At 42.0% G+C, this 17,715-nt stretch overlaps 24 non-coding genes across 24 annotated transcripts; 12 read left to right on the top strand and 12 right to left on the bottom strand.

Annotated features, from left to right (window-relative positions):
* Positions 1–205: 205 nt before the first annotated feature.
* Positions 206–278, bottom strand: trnak-uuu. The gene has a single exon. It is a non-coding gene; the product is annotated as a tRNA-Lys (tRNA).
* A 168-nt stretch (positions 279–446) lies between these two features.
* On the top strand, positions 447–518 carry trnaw-cca. The gene has a single exon. It is a non-coding gene; the product is annotated as a tRNA-Trp (tRNA).
* Positions 519–1,767: 1,249 nt separating this feature from the next.
* trnak-uuu lies at positions 1,768–1,840 on the bottom strand. Its single transcript has one exon. It is a non-coding gene; the product is annotated as a tRNA-Lys (tRNA).
* A 168-nt stretch (positions 1,841–2,008) lies between these two features.
* trnaw-cca lies at positions 2,009–2,080 on the top strand. Its single transcript has one exon. It is a non-coding gene; the product is annotated as a tRNA-Trp (tRNA).
* Positions 2,081–3,329: 1,249 nt separating this feature from the next.
* Positions 3,330–3,402, bottom strand: trnak-uuu. Its single transcript has one exon. It is a non-coding gene; the product is annotated as a tRNA-Lys (tRNA).
* A 168-nt stretch (positions 3,403–3,570) lies between these two features.
* On the top strand, positions 3,571–3,642 carry trnaw-cca. The gene has a single exon. It is a non-coding gene; the product is annotated as a tRNA-Trp (tRNA).
* A 1,249-nt stretch (positions 3,643–4,891) lies between these two features.
* On the bottom strand, positions 4,892–4,964 carry trnak-uuu. The gene has a single exon. It is a non-coding gene; the product is annotated as a tRNA-Lys (tRNA).
* A 168-nt stretch (positions 4,965–5,132) lies between these two features.
* Positions 5,133–5,204, top strand: trnaw-cca. Its single transcript has one exon. It is a non-coding gene; the product is annotated as a tRNA-Trp (tRNA).
* Positions 5,205–6,453: 1,249 nt separating this feature from the next.
* trnak-uuu lies at positions 6,454–6,526 on the bottom strand. The gene has a single exon. It is a non-coding gene; the product is annotated as a tRNA-Lys (tRNA).
* A 168-nt stretch (positions 6,527–6,694) lies between these two features.
* On the top strand, positions 6,695–6,766 carry trnaw-cca. Its single transcript has one exon. It is a non-coding gene; the product is annotated as a tRNA-Trp (tRNA).
* A 1,250-nt stretch (positions 6,767–8,016) lies between these two features.
* Positions 8,017–8,089, bottom strand: trnak-uuu. The gene has a single exon. It is a non-coding gene; the product is annotated as a tRNA-Lys (tRNA).
* A 168-nt stretch (positions 8,090–8,257) lies between these two features.
* Positions 8,258–8,329, top strand: trnaw-cca. Its single transcript has one exon. It is a non-coding gene; the product is annotated as a tRNA-Trp (tRNA).
* A 1,249-nt stretch (positions 8,330–9,578) lies between these two features.
* trnak-uuu lies at positions 9,579–9,651 on the bottom strand. The gene has a single exon. It is a non-coding gene; the product is annotated as a tRNA-Lys (tRNA).
* A 168-nt stretch (positions 9,652–9,819) lies between these two features.
* On the top strand, positions 9,820–9,891 carry trnaw-cca. The gene has a single exon. It is a non-coding gene; the product is annotated as a tRNA-Trp (tRNA).
* A 1,249-nt stretch (positions 9,892–11,140) lies between these two features.
* On the bottom strand, positions 11,141–11,213 carry trnak-uuu. Its single transcript has one exon. It is a non-coding gene; the product is annotated as a tRNA-Lys (tRNA).
* A 168-nt stretch (positions 11,214–11,381) lies between these two features.
* trnaw-cca lies at positions 11,382–11,453 on the top strand. Its single transcript has one exon. It is a non-coding gene; the product is annotated as a tRNA-Trp (tRNA).
* A 1,249-nt stretch (positions 11,454–12,702) lies between these two features.
* trnak-uuu lies at positions 12,703–12,775 on the bottom strand. The gene has a single exon. It is a non-coding gene; the product is annotated as a tRNA-Lys (tRNA).
* Positions 12,776–12,943: 168 nt separating this feature from the next.
* Positions 12,944–13,015, top strand: trnaw-cca. Its single transcript has one exon. It is a non-coding gene; the product is annotated as a tRNA-Trp (tRNA).
* A 1,249-nt stretch (positions 13,016–14,264) lies between these two features.
* On the bottom strand, positions 14,265–14,337 carry trnak-uuu. The gene has a single exon. It is a non-coding gene; the product is annotated as a tRNA-Lys (tRNA).
* Positions 14,338–14,505: 168 nt separating this feature from the next.
* On the top strand, positions 14,506–14,577 carry trnaw-cca. Its single transcript has one exon. It is a non-coding gene; the product is annotated as a tRNA-Trp (tRNA).
* Positions 14,578–15,826: 1,249 nt separating this feature from the next.
* Positions 15,827–15,899, bottom strand: trnak-uuu. The gene has a single exon. It is a non-coding gene; the product is annotated as a tRNA-Lys (tRNA).
* Positions 15,900–16,067: 168 nt separating this feature from the next.
* Positions 16,068–16,139, top strand: trnaw-cca. The gene has a single exon. It is a non-coding gene; the product is annotated as a tRNA-Trp (tRNA).
* A 1,249-nt stretch (positions 16,140–17,388) lies between these two features.
* trnak-uuu lies at positions 17,389–17,461 on the bottom strand. The gene has a single exon. It is a non-coding gene; the product is annotated as a tRNA-Lys (tRNA).
* A 168-nt stretch (positions 17,462–17,629) lies between these two features.
* On the top strand, positions 17,630–17,701 carry trnaw-cca. Its single transcript has one exon. It is a non-coding gene; the product is annotated as a tRNA-Trp (tRNA).
* The last annotated feature ends 14 nt before the right edge of the window (positions 17,702–17,715 follow it).

Here is a 17,715-nt window from a genome sequence, read left to right as displayed (position 1 = left end):
CGCAGTAAATCCTATTTGAAATGTGACAAAGCGGCTGGATTAACAAGAAGTTCATCTTGAAACCGATGTATAGCACTTGTATTTTTGTGAAGTTTATATTGACTATTTCTATATTTTGAATTTGGCGCTCTGCAATTTCACCGGATGTTGTCGAGGTGGGTTGCTAGCAGAACACCTGCGCCAGAAAAGGTAAACATTAAAGCAACGCCCAAACAGGGACTTGAACCCTGGACCCTCAGATTAAAAGTCTGATGCTCTACCGACTGAGCTATCTGGGCTCTGCATCTGCTTATTTTCAGACACTTAACCTGCCGGGCAGAGGCACGTGCTGATGGGGGTGGCATTGTCAGATGGTTCATTTCCCCAGAGAACCAGGCCTCCATTCCAAATTATACACTCATTAAAATCTGAACTAGGCATCCTCTCCAAAGATGTTAAATGTCAATGACCTCGTGGCGCAATGGTAGCGCGTCTGACTCCAGATCAGAAGGTTGCGTGTTCAACTCACGTCGTGGTCATGGTTTTGATGTGTGCAATCTCTGCCGCCTTTACTCAGTGAATCAGCACAAGTACCAATGTGGCTTTACAGTACTAATCTCGCACAGAAACGAACGAACCGATGCTGCTTTTGATGAAAATTGTCTCTCACAAAAACCTGTCACACTGCAAAATCTTAAATGAAATCATGTGATTGTCAGTCTTCGAACAGGGAGTTTAATGTATGCTTGGGGGCAGTTTTTTGATGCCTGGATGAGAAACGTTCCCAAAGTAAACTGCCTGTTACTCAGGCCCAGAAACTAGGATATGCATATAAATGGTAGATTTGGATAGAACACACTCTACAGTTTCCAAAACTGTTAAAATAATGTCTCTGAGTATAACAGAACTGATATGGCAGGCAAAAACCTGAAGAAAAGTTATCCAGGAGGTGGGATTTTTTTGATGTGGGTAGTTTTCAATTGAATGCCTATTGAGTTTCTAATGGGTTAGGATCCAGATTGCAGTTCCTATGGCTACCACTAGATGTCAACAGTCTTTAGACATTGGTTTAGACTTGTTTTCTGAAAAATGAAGAAGAATGAGACCTTGCTGTCAGTGGACTGAGGAAGCATGCAGTACTGGTTTGCGCGCGTGACAGAGTGCGCGCCCTTCGTTGTTTTTCATTTCTATTGAATACGCAATTGTCCGGTTGAAAATGTATTATTTAGACAATTGACAACGAACGTGAGGATTAATTATGAACATCGCTTGACATGTTTCAACAAACTTTGCCGGTACTATTAGGATGTATTCGTCTGCATGTTTTGACCTCCTTTGAGCCAGTGTATTACTGAACACAATGCGCCAACAAAACAGAGTTTTTGGGATATAAAGAGGGACTTTCTCGAACAAAACAAACCTTTATTGTGGAGCTGGGACTCTTGTGACTGCAACCAGATGAAGATGTTCAAAGGTAAGTGATTCATTTTATCGCTATTTATGACTTTTGTGACTCGTCTACTTGGTTGGAATATGTTTTTGTAAGTGGGGCGCTGTCCTCAGATAATCGCATGGTAGGCTTTCGCAGTAAATCCTATTTGAAATGTGACAAAGCGGCTGGATTAACAAGAAGTTCATCTTGAAACCGATGTATAGCACTTGTATTTTTGTGAAGTTTATATTGACTATTTCTATATTTTGAATTTGGCGCTCTGCAATTTCACCGGATGTTGTCGAGGTGGGTTGCTAGCAGAACACCTGCGCCAGAAAAGGTAAACATTAAAGCAACGCCCAAACAGGGACTTGAACCCTGGACCCTCAGATTAAAAGTCTGATGCTCTACCGACTGAGCTATCTGGGCTCTGCATCTGCTTATTTTCAGACACTTAACCTGCCGGGCAGAGGCACGTGCTGATGGGGGTGGCATTGTCAGATGGTTCATTTCCCCAGAGAACCAGGCCTCCATTCCAAATTATACACTCATTAAAATCTGAACTAGGCATCCTCTCCAAAGATGTTAAATGTCAATGACCTCGTGGCGCAATGGTAGCGCGTCTGACTCCAGATCAGAAGGTTGCGTGTTCAACTCACGTCGTGGTCATGGTTTTGATGTGTGCAATCTCTGCCGCCTTTACTCAGTGAATCAGCACAAGTACCAATGTGGCTTTACAGTACTAATCTCGCACAGAAACGAACGAACCGATGCTGCTTTTGATGAAAATTGTCTCTCACAAAAACCTGTCACACTGCAAAATCTTAAATTAAATCATGTGATTGTCAGTCTTCGAACAGGGAGTTTAATGTATGCTTGGGGGCAGTTTTTTGATGCCTGGATGAGAAACGTTCCCAAAGTAAACTGCCTGTTACTCAGGCCCAGAAACTAGGATATGCATATAAATGGTAGATTTGGATAGAACACACTCTACAGTTTCCAAAACTGTTAAAATAATGTCTCTGAGTATAACAGAACTGATATGGCAGGCAAAAACCTGAAGAAAAGTTATCCAGGAGGTGGGATTTTTTTGATGTGGGTAGTTTTCAATTGAATGCCTATTGAGTTTCTAATGGGTTAGGATCCAGATTGCAGTTCCTATGGCTACCACTAGATGTCAACAGTCTTTAGACATTGGTTTAGACTTGTTTTCTGAAAAATGAAGAAGAATGAGACCTTGCTGTCAGTGGACTGAGGAAGCATGCAGTACTGGTTTGCGCGCGTGACAGAGTGCGCGCCCTTCGTTGTTTTTCATTTCTATTGAATACGCAATTGTCCGGTTGAAAATGTATTATTTAGACAATTGACAACGAACGTGAGGATTAATTATGAACATCGCTTGACATGTTTCAACAAACTTTGCCGGTACTATTAGGATGTATTCGTCTGCATGTTTTGACCTCCTTTGAGCCAGTGTATTACTGAACACAATGCGCCAACAAAACAGAGTTTTTGGGATATAAAGAGGGACTTTCTCGAACAAAACAAACCTTTATTGTGGAGCTGGGACTCTTGTGACTGCAACCAGATGAAGATGTTCAAAGGTAAGTGATTCATTTTATCGCTATTTATGACTTTTGTGACTCGTCTACTTGGTTGGAATATGTTTTTGTAAGTGGGGCGCTGTCCTCAGATAATCGCATGGTAGGCTTTCGCAGTAAATCCTATTTGAAATGTGACAAAGCGGCTGGATTAACAAGAAGTTCATCTTGAAACCGATGTATAGCACTTGTATTTTTGTGAAGTTTATATTGACTATTTCTATATTTTGAATTTGGCGCTCTGCAATTTCACCGGATGTTGTCGAGGTGGGTTGCTAGCAGAACACCTGCGCCAGAAAAGGTAAACATTAAAGCAACGCCCAAACAGGGACTTGAACCCTGGACCCTCAGATTAAAAGTCTGATGCTCTACCGACTGAGCTATCTGGGCTCTGCATCTGCTTATTTTCAGACACTTAACCTGCCGGGCAGAGGCACGTGCTGATGGGGGTGGCATTGTCAGATGGTTCATTTCCCCAGAGAACCAGGCCTCCATTCCAAATTATACACTCATTAAAATCTGAACTAGGCATCCTCTCCAAAGATGTTAAATGTCAATGACCTCGTGGCGCAATGGTAGCGCGTCTGACTCCAGATCAGAAGGTTGCGTGTTCAACTCACGTCGTGGTCATGGTTTTGATGTGTGCAATCTCTGCCGCCTTTACTCAGTGAATCAGCACAAGTACCAATGTGGCTTTACAGTACTAATCTCGCACAGAAACGAACGAACCGATGCTGCTTTTGATGAAAATTGTCTCTCACAAAAACCTGTCACACTGCAAAATCTTAAATGAAATCATGTGATTGTCAGTCTTCGAACAGGGAGTTTAATGTATGCTTGGGGGCAGTTTTTTGATGCCTGGATGAGAAACGTTCCCAAAGTAAACTGCCTGTTACTCAGGCCCAGAAACTAGGATATGCATATAAATGGTAGATTTGGATAGAACACACTCTACAGTTTCCAAAACTGTTAAAATAATGTCTCTGAGTATAACAGAACTGATATGGCAGGCAAAAACCTGAAGAAAAGTTATCCAGGAGGTGGGATTTTTTTGATGTGGGTAGTTTTCAATTGAATGCCTATTGAGTTTCTAATGGGTTAGGATCCAGATTGCAGTTCCTATGGCTACCACTAGATGTCAACAGTCTTTAGACATTGGTTTAGACTTGTTTTCTGAAAAATGAAGAAGAATGAGACCTTGCTGTCAGTGGACTGAGGAAGCATGCAGTACTGGTTTGCGCGCGTGACAGAGTGCGCGCCCTTCGTTGTTTTTCATTTCTATTGAATACGCAATTGTCCGGTTGAAAATGTATTATTTAGACAATTGACAACGAACGTGAGGATTAATTATGAACATCGCTTGACATGTTTCAACAAACTTTGCCGGTACTATTAGGATGTATTCGTCTGCATGTTTTGACCTCCTTTGAGCCAGTGTATTACTGAACACAATGCGCCAACAAAACAGAGTTTTTGGGATATAAAGAGGGACTTTCTCGAACAAAACAAACCTTTATTGTGGAGCTGGGACTCTTGTGACTGCAACCAGATGAAGATGTTCAAAGGTAAGTGATTCATTTTATCGCTATTTATGACTTTTGTGACTCGTCTACTTGGTTGGAATATGTTTTTGTAAGTGGGGCGCTGTCCTCAGATAATCGCATGGTAGGCTTTCGCAGTAAATCCTATTTGAAATGTGACAAAGCGGCTGGATTAACAAGAAGTTCATCTTGAAACCGATGTATAGCACTTGTATTTTTGTGAAGTTTATATTGACTATTTCTATATTTTGAATTTGGCGCTCTGCAATTTCACCGGATGTTGTCGAGGTGGGTTGCTAGCAGAACACCTGCGCCAGAAAAGGTAAACATTAAAGCAACGCCCAAACAGGGACTTGAACCCTGGACCCTCAGATTAAAAGTCTGATGCTCTACCGACTGAGCTATCTGGGCTCTGCATCTGCTTATTTTCAGACACTTAACCTGCCGGGCAGAGGCACGTGCTGATGGGGGTGGCATTGTCAGATGGTTCATTTCCCCAGAGAACCAGGCCTCCATTCCAAATTATACACTCATTAAAATCTGAACTAGGCATCCTCTCCAAAGATGTTAAATGTCAATGACCTCGTGGCGCAATGGTAGCGCGTCTGACTCCAGATCAGAAGGTTGCGTGTTCAACTCACGTCGTGGTCATGGTTTTGATGTGTGCAATCTCTGCCGCCTTTACTCAGTGAATCAGCACAAGTACCAATGTGGCTTTACAGTACTAATCTCGCACAGAAACGAACGAACCGATGCTGCTTTTGATGAAAATTGTCTCTCACAAAAACCTGTCACACTGCAAAATCTTAAATGAAATCATGTGATTGTCAGTCTTCGAACAGGGAGTTTAATGTATGCTTGGGGGCAGTTTTTTGATGCCTGGATGAGAAACGTTCCCAAAGTAAACTGCCTGTTACTCAGGCCCAGAAACTAGGATATGCATATAAATGGTAGATTTGGATAGAACACACTCTACAGTTTCCAAAACTGTTAAAATAATGTCTCTGAGTATAACAGAACTGATATGGCAGGCAAAAACCTGAAGAAAAGTTATCCAGGAGGTGGGATTTTTTTGATGTGGGTAGTTTTCAATTGAATGCCTATTGAGTTTCTAATGGGTTAGGATCCAGATTGCAGTTCCTATGGCTACCACTAGATGTCAACAGTCTTTAGACATTGGTTTAGACTTGTTTTCTGAAAAATGAAGAAGAATGAGACCTTGCTGTCAGTGGACTGAGGAAGCATGCAGTACTGGTTTGCGCGCGTGACAGAGTGCGCGCCCTTCGTTGTTTTTCATTTCTATTGAATACGCAATTGTCCGGTTGAAAATGTATTATTTAGACAATTGACAACGAACGTGAGGATTAATTATGAACATCGCTTGACATGTTTCAACAAACTTTGCCGGTACTATTAGGATGTATTCGTCTGCATGTTTTGACCTCCTTTGAGCCAGTGTATTACTGAACACAATGCGCCAACAAAACAGAGTTTTTGGGATATAAAGAGGGACTTTCTCGAACAAAACAAACCTTTATTGTGGAGCTGGGACTCTTGTGACTGCAACCAGATGAAGATGTTCAAAGGTAAGTGATTCATTTTATCGCTATTTATGACTTTTGTGACTCGTCTACTTGGTTGGAATATGTTTTTGTAAGTGGGGCGCTGTCCTCAGATAATCGCATGGTAGGCTTTCGCAGTAAATCCTATTTGAAATGTGACAAAGCGGCTGGATTAACAAGAAGTTCATCTTGAAACCGATGTATAGCACTTGTATTTTTGTGAAGTTTATATTGACTATTTCTATATTTTGAATTTGGCGCTCTGCAATTTCACCGGATGTTGTCGAGGTGGGTTGCTAGCAGAACACCTGCGCCAGAAAAGGTAAACATTAAAGCAACGCCCAAACAGGGACTTGAACCCTGGACCCTCAGATTAAAAGTCTGATGCTCTACCGACTGAGCTATCTGGGCTCTGCATCTGCTTATTTTCAGACACTTAACCTGCCGGGCAGAGGCACGTGCTGATGGGGGTGGCATTGTCAGATGGTTCATTTCCCCAGAGAACCAGGCCTCCATTCCAAATTATACACTCATTAAAATCTGAACTAGGCATCCTCTCCAAAGATGTTAAATGTCAATGACCTCGTGGCGCAATGGTAGCGCGTCTGACTCCAGATCAGAAGGTTGCGTGTTCAACTCACGTCGTGGTCATGGTTTTGATGTGTGCAATCTCTGCCGCCTTTACTCAGTGAATCAGCACAAGTACCAATGTGGCTTTACAGTACTAATCTCGCACAGAAACGAACGAACCGATGCTGCTTTTGATGAAAATTGTCTCTCACAAAAACCTGTCACACTGCAAAATCTTAAATGAAATCATGTGATTGTCAGTCTTCGAACAGGGAGTTTAATGTATGCTTGGGGGCAGTTTTTTGATGCCTGGATGAGAAACGTTCCCAAAGTAAACTGCCTGTTACTCAGGCCCAGAAACTAGGATATGCATATAAATGGTAGATTTGGATAGAACACACTCTACAGTTTCCAAAACTGTTAAAATAATGTCTCTGAGTATAACAGAACTGATATGGCAGGCAAAAACCTGAAGAAAAGTTATCCAGGAGGTGGGATTTTTTTGATGTGGGTAGTTTTCAATTGAATGCCTATTGAGTTTCTAATGGGTTAGGATCCAGATTGCAGTTCCTATGGCTACCACTAGATGTCAACAGTCTTTAGACATTGGTTTAGACTTGTTTTCTGAAAAATGAAGAAGAATGAGACCTTGCTGTCAGTGGACTGAGGAAGCATGCAGTACTGGTTTGCGCGCGTGTACAGAGTGCGCGCCCTTCGTTGTTTTTCATTTCTATTGAATACGCAATTGTCCGGTTGAAAATGTATTATTTAGACAATTGACAACGAACGTGAGGATTAATTATGAACATCGCTTGACATGTTTCAACAAACTTTGCCGGTACTATTAGGATGTATTCGTCTGCATGTTTTGACCTCCTTTGAGCCAGTGTATTACTGAACACAATGCGCCAACAAAACAGAGTTTTTGGGATATAAAGAGGGACTTTCTCGAACAAAACAAACCTTTATTGTGGAGCTGGGACTCTTGTGACTGCAACCAGATGAAGATGTTCAAAGGTAAGTGATTCATTTTATCGCTATTTATGACTTTTGTGACTCGTCTACGTGGTTGGAATATGTTTTTGTAAGTGGGGCGCTGTCCTCAGATAATCACATGGTAGGCTTTCGCAGTAAATCCTATTTGAAATGTGACAAAGCGGCTGGATTAACAAGAAGTTCATCTTGAAACCGATGTATAGCACTTGTATTTTTGTGAAGTTTATATTGACTATTTCTATATTTTGAATTTGGCGCTCTGCAATTTCACCGGATGTTGTCGAGGTGGGTTGCTAGCAGAACACCTGCGCCAGAAAAGGTAAACATTAAAGCAACGCCCAAACAGGGACTTGAACCCTGGACCCTCAGATTAAAAGTCTGATGCTCTACCGACTGAGCTATCTGGGCTCTGCATCTGCTTATTTTCAGACACTTAACCTGCCGGGCAGAGGCACGTGCTGATGGGGGTGGCATTGTCAGATGGTTCATTTCCCCAGAGAACCAGGCCTCCATTCCAAATTATACACTCATTAAAATCTGAACTAGGCATCCTCTCCAAAGATGTTAAATGTCAATGACCTCGTGGCGCAATGGTAGCGCGTCTGACTCCAGATCAGAAGGTTGCGTGTTCAACTCACGTCGTGGTCATGGTTTTGATGTGTGCAATCTCTGCCGCCTTTACTCAGTGAATCAGCACAAGTACCAATGTGGCTTTACAGTACTAATCTCGCACAGAAACGAACGAACCGATGCTGCTTTTGATGAAAATTGTCTCTCACAAAAACCTGTCACACTGCAAAATCTTAAATGAAATCATGTGATTGTCAGTCTTCGAACAGGGAGTTTAATGTATGCTTGGGGGCAGTTTTTTGATGCCTGGATGAGAAACGTTCCCAAAGTAAACTGCCTGTTACTCAGGCCCAGAAACTAGGATATGCATATAAATGGTAGATTTGGATAGAACACACTCTACAGTTTCCAAAACTGTTAAAATAATGTCTCTGAGTATAACAGAACTGATATGGCAGGCAAAAACCTGAAGAAAAGTTATCCAGGAGGTGGGATTTTTTTGATGTGGGTAGTTTTCAATTGAATGCCTATTGAGTTTCTAATGGGTTAGGATCCAGATTGCAGTTCCTATGGCTACCACTAGATGTCAACAGTCTTTAGACATTGGTTTAGACTTGTTTTCTGAAAAATGAAGAAGAATGAGACCTTGCTGTCAGTGGACTGAGGAAGCATGCAGTACTGGTTTGCGCGCGTGACAGAGTGCGCGCCCTTCGTTGTTTTTCATTTCTATTGAATACGCAATTGTCCGGTTGAAAATGTATTATTTAGACAATTGACAACGAACGTGAGGATTAATTATGAACATCGCTTGACATGTTTCAACAAACTTTGCCGGTACTATTAGGATGTATTCGTCTGCATGTTTTGACCTCCTTTGAGCCAGTGTATTACTGAACACAATGCGCCAACAAAACAGAGTTTTTGGGATATAAAGAGGGACTTTCTCGAACAAAACAAACCTTTATTGTGGAGCTGGGACTCTTGTGACTGCAACCAGATGAAGATGTTCAAAGGTAAGTGATTCATTTTATCGCTATTTATGACTTTTGTGACTCGTCTACTTGGTTGGAATATGTTTTTGTAAGTGGGGCGCTGTCCTCAGATAATCGCATGGTAGGCTTTCGCAGTAAATCCTATTTGAAATGTGACAAAGCGGCTGGATTAACAAGAAGTTCATCTTGAAACCGATGTATAGCACTTGTATTTTTGTGAAGTTTATATTGACTATTTCTATATTTTGAATTTGGCGCTCTGCAATTTCACCGGATGTTGTCGAGGTGGGTTGCTAGCAGAACACCTGCGCCAGAAAAGGTAAACATTAAAGCAACGCCCAAACAGGGACTTGAACCCTGGACCCTCAGATTAAAAGTCTGATGCTCTACCGACTGAGCTATCTGGGCTCTGCATCTGCTTATTTTCAGACACTTAACCTGCCGGGCAGAGGCACGTGCTGATGGGGGTGGCATTGTCAGATGGTTCATTTCCCCAGAGAACCAGGCCTCCATTCCAAATTATACACTCATTAAAATCTGAACTAGGCATCCTCTCCAAAGATGTTAAATGTCAATGACCTCGTGGCGCAATGGTAGCGCGTCTGACTCCAGATCAGAAGGTTGCGTGTTCAACTCACGTCGTGGTCATGGTTTTGATGTGTGCAATCTCTGCCGCCTTTACTCAGTGAATCAGCACAAGTACCAATGTGGCTTTACAGTACTAATCTCGCACAGAAACGAACGAACCGATGCTGCTTTTGATGAAAATTGTCTCTCACAAAAACCTGTCACACTGCAAAATCTTAAATGAAATCATGTGATTGTCAGTCTTCGAACAGGGAGTTTAATGTATGCTTGGGGGCAGTTTTTTGATGCCTGGATGAGAAACGTTCCCAAAGTAAACTGCCTGTTACTCAGGCCCAGAAACTAGGATATGCATATAAATGGTAGATTTGGATAGAACACACTCTACAGTTTCCAAAACTGTTAAAATAATGTCTCTGAGTATAACAGAACTGATATGGCAGGCAAAAACCTGAAGAAAAGTTATCCAGGAGGTGGGATTTTTTTGATGTGGGTAGTTTTCAATTGAATGCCTATTGAGTTTCTAATGGGTTAGGATCCAGATTGCAGTTCCTATGGCTACCACTAGATGTCAACAGTCTTTAGACATTGGTTTAGACTTGTTTTCTGAAAAATGAAGAAGAATGAGACCTTGCTGTCAGTGGACTGAGGAAGCATGCAGTACTGGTTTGCGCGCGTGACAGAGTGCGCGCCCTTCGTTGTTTTTCATTTCTATTGAATACGCAATTGTCCGGTTGAAAATGTATTATTTAGACAATTGACAACGAACGTGAGGATTAATTATGAACATCGCTTGACATGTTTCAACAAACTTTGCCGGTACTATTAGGATGTATTCGTCTGCATGTTTTGACCTCCTTTGAGCCAGTGTATTACTGAACACAATGCGCCAACAAAACAGAGTTTTTGGGATATAAAGAGGGACTTTCTCGAACAAAACAAACCTTTATTGTGGAGCTGGGACTCTTGTGACTGCAACCAGATGAAGATGTTCAAAGGTAAGTGATTCATTTTATCGCTATTTATGACTTTTGTGACTCGTCTACTTGGTTGGAATATGTTTTTGTAAGTGGGGCGCTGTCCTCAGATAATCGCATGGTAGGCTTTCGCAGTAAATCCTATTTGAAATGTGACAAAGCGGCTGGATTAACAAGAAGTTCATCTTGAAACCGATGTATAGCACTTGTATTTTTGTGAAGTTTATATTGACTATTTCTATATTTTGAATTTGGCGCTCTGCAATTTCACCGGATGTTGTCGAGGTGGGTTGCTAGCAGAACACCTGCGCCAGAAAAGGTAAACATTAAAGCAACGCCCAAACAGGGACTTGAACCCTGGACCCTCAGATTAAAAGTCTGATGCTCTACCGACTGAGCTATCTGGGCTCTGCATCTGCTTATTTTCAGACACTTAACCTGCCGGGCAGAGGCACGTGCTGATGGGGGTGGCATTGTCAGATGGTTCATTTCCCCAGAGAACCAGGCCTCCATTCCAAATTATACACTCATTAAAATCTGAACTAGGCATCCTCTCCAAAGATGTTAAATGTCAATGACCTCGTGGCGCAATGGTAGCGCGTCTGACTCCAGATCAGAAGGTTGCGTGTTCAACTCACGTCGTGGTCATGGTTTTGATGTGTGCAATCTCTGCCGCCTTTACTCAGTGAATCAGCACAAGTACCAATGTGGCTTTACAGTACTAATCTCGCACAGAAACGAACGAACCGATGCTGCTTTTGATGAAAATTGTCTCTCACAAAAACCTGTCACACTGCAAAATCTTAAATGAAATCATGTGATTGTCAGTCTTCGAACAGGGAGTTTAATGTATGCTTGGGGGCAGTTTTTTGATGCCTGGATGAGAAACGTTCCCAAAGTAAACTGCCTGTTACTCAGGCCCAGAAACTAGGATATGCATATAAATGGTAGATTTGGATAGAACACACTCTACAGTTTCCGAAACTGTTAAAATAATGTCTCTGAGTATAACAGAACTGATATGGCAGGCAAAAACCTGAAGAAAAGTTATCCAGGAGGTGGGATTTTTTTGATGTGGGTAGTTTTCAATTGAATGCCTATTGAGTTTCTAATGGGTTAGGATCCAGATTGCAGTTCCTATGGCTACCACTAGATGTCAACAGTCTTTAGACATTGGTTTAGACTTGTTTTCTGAAAAATGAAGAAGAATGAGACCTTGCTGTCAGTGGACTGAGGAAGCATGCAGTACTGGTTTGCGCGCGTGTCAGAGTGCGCGCCCTTCGTTGTTTTTCATTTCTATTGAATACGCAATTGTCCGGTTGAAAATGTATTATTTAGACAATTGACAACGAACGTGAGGATTAATTATGAACATCGCTTGACATGTTTCAACAAACTTTGCCGGTACTATTATGATGTATTCGTCTGCATGTTTTGACCTCCTTTGAGCCAGTGTATTACTGAACACAATGCGCCAACAAAACAGAGTTTTTGGGATATAAAGAGGGACTTTCTCGAACAAAACAAACCTTTATTGTGGAGCTGGGACTCTTGTGACTGCAACCAGATGAAGATGTTCAAAGGTAAGTGATTCATTTTATCGCTATTTATGACTTTTGTGACTCGTCTACGTGGTTGGAATATGTTTTTGTAAGTGGGGCGCTGTCCTCAGATAATCGCATGGTAGGCTTTCGCAGTAAATCCTATTTGAAATGTGACAAAGCGGCTGGATTAACAAGAAGTTCATCTTGAAACCGATGTATAGCACTTGTATTTTTGTGAAGTTTATATTGACTATTTCTATATTTTGAATTTGGCGCTCTGCAATTTCACCGGATGTTGTCGAGGTGGGTTGCTAGCAGAACACCTGCGCCAGAAAAGGTAAACATTAAAGCAACGCCCAAACAGGGACTTGAACCCTGGACCCTCAGATTAAAAGTCTGATGCTCTACCGACTGAGCTATCTGGGCTCTGCATCTGCTTATTTTCAGACACTTAACCTGCCGGGCAGAGGCACGTGCTGATGGGGGTGGCATTGTCAGATGGTTCATTTCCCCAGAGAACCAGGCCTCCATTCCAAATTATACACTCATTAAAATCTGAACTAGGCATCCTCTCCAAAGATGTTAAATGTCAATGACCTCGTGGCGCAATGGTAGCGCGTCTGACTCCAGATCAGAAGGTTGCGTGTTCAACTCACGTCGTGGTCATGGTTTTGATGTGTGCAATCTCTGCCGCCTTTACTCAGTGAATCAGCACAAGTACCAATGTGGCTTTACAGTACTAATCTCGCACAGAAACGAACGAACCGATGCTGCTTTTGATGAAAATTGTCTCTCACAAAAACCTGTCACACTGCAAAATCTTAAATGAAATCATGTGATTGTCAGTCTTCGAACAGGGAGTTTAATGTATGCTTGGGGGCAGTTTTTTGATGCCTGGATGAGAAACGTTCCCAAAGTAAACTGCCTGTTACTCAGGCCCAGAAACTAGGATATGCATATAAATGGTAGATTTGGATAGAACACACTCTACAGTTTCCAAAACTGTTAAAATAATGTCTCTGAGTATAACAGAACTGATATGGCAGGCAAAAACCTGAAGAAAAGTTATCCAGGAGGTGGGATTTTTTTGATGTGGGTAGTTTTCAATTGAATGCCTATTGAGTTTCTAATGGGTTAGGATCCAGATTGCAGTTCCTATGGCTACCACTAGATGTCAACAGTCTTTAGACATTGGTTTAGACTTGTTTTCTGAAAAATGAAGAAGAATGAGACCTTGCTGTCAGTGGACTGAGGAAGCATGCAGTACTGGTTTGCGCGCGTGACAGAGTGCGCGCCCTTCGTTGTTTTTCATTTCTATTGAATACGCAATTGTCCGGTTGAAAATGTATTATTTAGACAATTGACAACGAACGTGAGGATTAATTATGAACATCGCTTGACATGTTTCAACAAACTTTGCCGGTACTATTAGGATGTATTCGTCTGCATGTTTTGACCTCCTTTGAGCCAGTGTATTACTGAACACAATGCGCCAACAAAACAGAGTTTTTGGGATATAAAGAGGGACTTTCTCGAACAAAACAAACCTTTATTGTGGAGCTGGGACTCTTGTGACTGCAACCAGATGAAGATGTTCAAAGGTAAGTGATTCATTTTATCGCTATTTATGACTTTTGTGACTCGTCTACTTGGTTGGAATATGTTTTTGTAAGTGGGGCGCTGTCCTCAGATAATCGCATGGTAGGCTTTCGCAGTAAATCCTATTTGAAATGTGACAAAGCGGCTGGATTAACAAGAAGTTCATCTTGAAACCGATGTATAGCACTTGTATTTTTGTGAAGTTTATATTGACTATTTCTATATTTTGAATTTGGCGCTCTGCAATTTCACCGGATGTTGTCGAGGTGGGTTGCTAGCAGAACACCTGCGCCAGAAAAGGTAAACATTAAAGCAACGCCCAAACAGGGACTTGAACCCTGGACCCTCAGATTAAAAGTCTGATGCTCTACCGACTGAGCTATCTGGGCTCTGCATCTGCTTATTTTCAGACACTTAACCTGCCGGGCAGAGGCACGTGCTGATGGGGGTGGCATTGTCAGATGGTTCATTTCCCCAGAGAACCAGGCCTCCATTCCAAATTATACACTCATTAAAATCTGAACTAGGCATCCTCTCCAAAGATGTTAAATGTCAATGACCTCGTGGCGCAATGGTAGCGCGTCTGACTCCAGATCAGAAGGTTGCGTGTTCAACTCACGTCGTGGTCATGGTTTTGATGTGTGCAATCTCTGCCGCCTTTACTCAGTGAATCAGCACAAGTACCAATGTGGCTTTACAGTACTAATCTCGCACAGAAACGAACGAACCGATGCTGCTTTTGATGAAAATTGTCTCTCACAAAAACCTGTCACACTGCAAAATCTTAAATGAAATCATGTGATTGTCAGTCTTCGAACAGGGAGTTTAATGTATGCTTGGGGGCAGTTTTTTGATGCCTGGATGAGAAACGTTCCCAAAGTAAACTGCCTGTTACTCAGGCCCAGAAACTAGGATATGCATATAAATGGTAGATTTGGATAGAACACACTCTACAGTTTCCAAAACTGTTAAAATAATGTCTCTGAGTATAACAGAACTGATATGGCAGGCAAAAACCTGAAGAAAAGTTATCCAGGAGGTGGGATTTTTTTGATGTGGGTAGTTTTCAATTGAATGCCTATTGAGTTTCTAATGGGTTAGGATCCAGATTGCAGTTCCTATGGCTACCACTAGATGTCAACAGTCTTTAGACATTGGTTTAGACTTGTTTTCTGAAAAATGAAGAAGAATGAGACCTTGCTGTCAGTGGACTGAGGAAGCATGCAGTACTGGTTTGCGCGCGTGACAGAGTGCGCGCCCTTCGTTGTTTTTCATTTCTATTGAATACGCAATTGTCCGGTTGAAAATGTATTATTTAGACAATTGACAACGAACGTGAGGATTAATTATGAACATCGCTTGACATGTTTCAACAAACTTTGCCGGTACTATTAGGATGTATTCGTCTGCATGTTTTGACCTCCTTTGAGCCAGTGTATTACTGAACACAATGCGCCAACAAAACAGAGTTTTTGGGATATAAAGAGGGACTTTCTCGAACAAAACAAACCTTTATTGTGGAGCTGGGACTCTTGTGACTGCAACCAGATGAAGATGTTCAAAGGTAAGTGATTCATTTTATCGCTATTTATGACTTTTGTGACTCGTCTACTTGGTTGGAATATGTTTTTGTAAGTGGGGCGCTGTCCTCAGATAATCGCATGGTAGGCTTTCGCAGTAAATCCTATTTGAAATGTGACAAAGCGGCTGGATTAACAAGAAGTTCATCTTGAAACCGATGTATAGCACTTGTATTTTTGTGAAGTTTATATTGACTATTTCTATATTTTGAATTTGGCGCTCTGCAATTTCACCGGATGTTGTCGAGGTGGGTTGCTAGCAGAACACCTGCGCCAGAAAAGGTAAACATTAAAGCAACGCCCAAACAGGGACTTGAACCCTGGACCCTCAGATTAAAAGTCTGATGCTCTACCGACTGAGCTATCTGGGCTCTGCATCTGCTTATTTTCAGACACTTAACCTGCCGGGCAGAGGCACGTGCTGATGGGGGTGGCATTGTCAGATGGTTCATTTCCCCAGAGAACCAGGCCTCCATTCCAAATTATACACTCATTAAAATCTGAACTAGGCATCCTCTCCAAAGATGTTAAATGTCAATGACCTCGTGGCGCAATGGTAGCGCGTCTGACTCCAGATCAGAAGGTTGCGTGTTCAACTCACGTCGTGGTCATGGTTTTGATGTGTGCAATCTCTGCCGCCTTTACTCAGTGAATCAGCACAAGTACCAATGTGGCTTTACAGTACTAATCTCGCACAGAAACGAACGAACCGATGCTGCTTTTGATGAAAATTGTCTCTCACAAAAACCTGTCACACTGCAAAATCTTAAATGAAATCATGTGATTGTCAGTCTTCGAACAGGGAGTTTAATGTATGCTTGGGGGCAGTTTTTTGATGCCTGGATGAGAAACGTTCCCAAAGTAAACTGCCTGTTACTCAGGCCCAGAAACTAGGATATGCATATAAATGGTAGATTTGGATAGAACACACTCTACAGTTTCCAAAACTGTTAAAATAATGTCTCTGAGTATAACAGAACTGATATGGCAGGCAAAAACCTGAAGAAAAGTTATCCAGGAGGTGGGATTTTTTTGATGTGGGTAGTTTTCAATTGAATGCCTATTGAGTTTCTAATGGGTTAGGATCCAGATTGCAGTTCCTATGGCTACCACTAGATGTCAACAGTCTTTAGACATTGGTTTAGACTTGTTTTCTGAAAAATGAAGAAGAATGAGACCTTGCTGTCAGTGGACTGAGGAAGCATGCAGTACTGGTTTGCGCGCGTGTCAGAGTGCGCGCCCTTCGTTGTTTTTCATTTCTATTGAATACGCAATTGTCCGGTTGAAAATGTATTATTTAGACAATTGACAACGAACGTGAGGATTAATTATGAACATCGCTTGACATGTTTCAACAAACTTTGCCGGTACTATTATGATGTATTCGTCTGCATGTTTTGACCTCCTTTGAGCCAGTGTATTACTGAACACAATGCGCCAACAAAACAGAGTTTTTGGGATATAAAGAGGGACTTTCTCGAACAAAACAAACCTTTATTGTGGAGCTGGGACTCTTGTGACTGCAACCAGATGAAGATGTTCAAAGGTAAGTGATTCATTTTATCGCTATTTATGACTTTTGTGACTCGTCTACTTGGTTGGAATATGTTTTTGTAAGTGGGGCGCTGTCCTCAGATAATCGCATGGTAGGCTTTCGCAGTAAATCCTATTTGAAATGTGACAAAGCGGCTGGATTAACAAGAAGTTCATCTTGAAACCGATGTATAGCACTTGTATTTTTGTGAAGTTTATATTGACTATTTCTATATTTTGAATTTGGCGCTCTGCAATTTCACCGGATGTTGTCGAGGTGGGTTGCTAGCAGAACACCTGCGCCAGAAAAGGTAAACATTAAAGCAACGCCCAAACAGGGACTTGAACCCTGGACCCTCAGATTAAAAGTCTGATGCTCTACCGACTGAGCTATCTGGGCTCTGCATCTGCTTATTTTCAGACACTTAACCTGCCGGGCAGAGGCACGTGCTGATGGGGGTGGCATTGTCAGATGGTTCATTTCCCCAGAGAACCAGGCCTCCATTCCAAATTATACACTCATTAAAATCTGAACTAGGCATCCTCTCCAAAGATGTTAAATGTCAATGACCTCGTGGCGCAATGGTAGCGCGTCTGACTCCAGATCAGAAGGTTGCGTGTTCAACTCACGTCGTGGTCATGGTTTTGATGTGT

Source organism: Oncorhynchus mykiss, chromosome 28 (genome assembly GCF_013265735.2).
Source record: "Oncorhynchus mykiss isolate Arlee chromosome 28, USDA_OmykA_1.1, whole genome shotgun sequence".
Classification (NCBI taxonomy): Eukaryota; Metazoa; Chordata; class Actinopteri; order Salmoniformes; family Salmonidae; genus Oncorhynchus; species Oncorhynchus mykiss.
The sequence above is the reverse complement of the archived record's forward strand: the minus strand, read 5'-3'. Positions and strand labels throughout refer to the sequence as shown.